Source organism: Otolemur garnettii, unplaced genomic scaffold (assembly GCF_000181295.1).
Source record: "Otolemur garnettii isolate 467f Iridium unplaced genomic scaffold, OtoGar3 scaffold00070, whole genome shotgun sequence".
In the NCBI taxonomy this organism is placed as follows: Eukaryota; Metazoa; Chordata; class Mammalia; order Primates; family Galagidae; genus Otolemur; species Otolemur garnettii.
In genome coordinates this window covers 7,044,804-7,045,598 of record NW_003852465.1, presented here as the reverse complement: position 1 = coordinate 7,045,598, position 795 = coordinate 7,044,804, and positions in this window count along the sequence as shown.

Genomic DNA, 795 nt, shown 5'->3' with positions numbered 1-795 from the left:
AAAAAAAAAATTGAGGAAGTAAGTTCATGGTCAAGTTTTTATTTCATGCTTAATTTCCCACGCTTTTCAAAGAGACATAACCCTTTATGGATTGCAAAAATAGATGCTCTGAACACCTAAGCTAAATAAACATTTACATTCTGCCTTTTTAGTTAAACAATCGACTTTGTTCTTTAGCATTTAGGTCAAAATATTTAAATGTTTTAAAACATCAATTAACAAAGGGATATGGCTTCTCACCAGATAGTCTAAACTTACAGGTTTTAGCAAAACCTTCGCAAAAGAGAATTGGGCAATTAAAAAATGTTAATGCACACACACTCTGAAAATAAGAAAAAAAGAAGTCAAGGGTGTGGGCCATTGATTCTTTTTAGCACAAAAACACCTCTTTTCCACTTCCCTATGTTTATGTAGTTAAGCCTTGGTGAGCAGTTACATCCACTTGCATCATTATAACAATAACCTCAATTTGCTGACTTCACGCAAGATTTACTTCAAAGGAGTTCTTGGAGCTTGGTGTTGCATTACTGTATTCATTTTTGCAGCAGCTTTGCAGTAAGGCATGTGACTAGCCCCTTACCTTCATTATATAAAATTACATCTGGAAACACTAGGAGATGAATCTACTTGCCCAAAGGAAATAAAGTCCCAGAGGTATTAACTTAGGAAACTTGACATAGAACTCACATCTCTGAGTACACCACAGTTTTTTCCCACTAGATTATTCTTCCTTTCCATAAATCTCAAAAGTCATAGTGGGCAGCGAAGCAGAGAGGCCTGACAACCTGAGCAAAC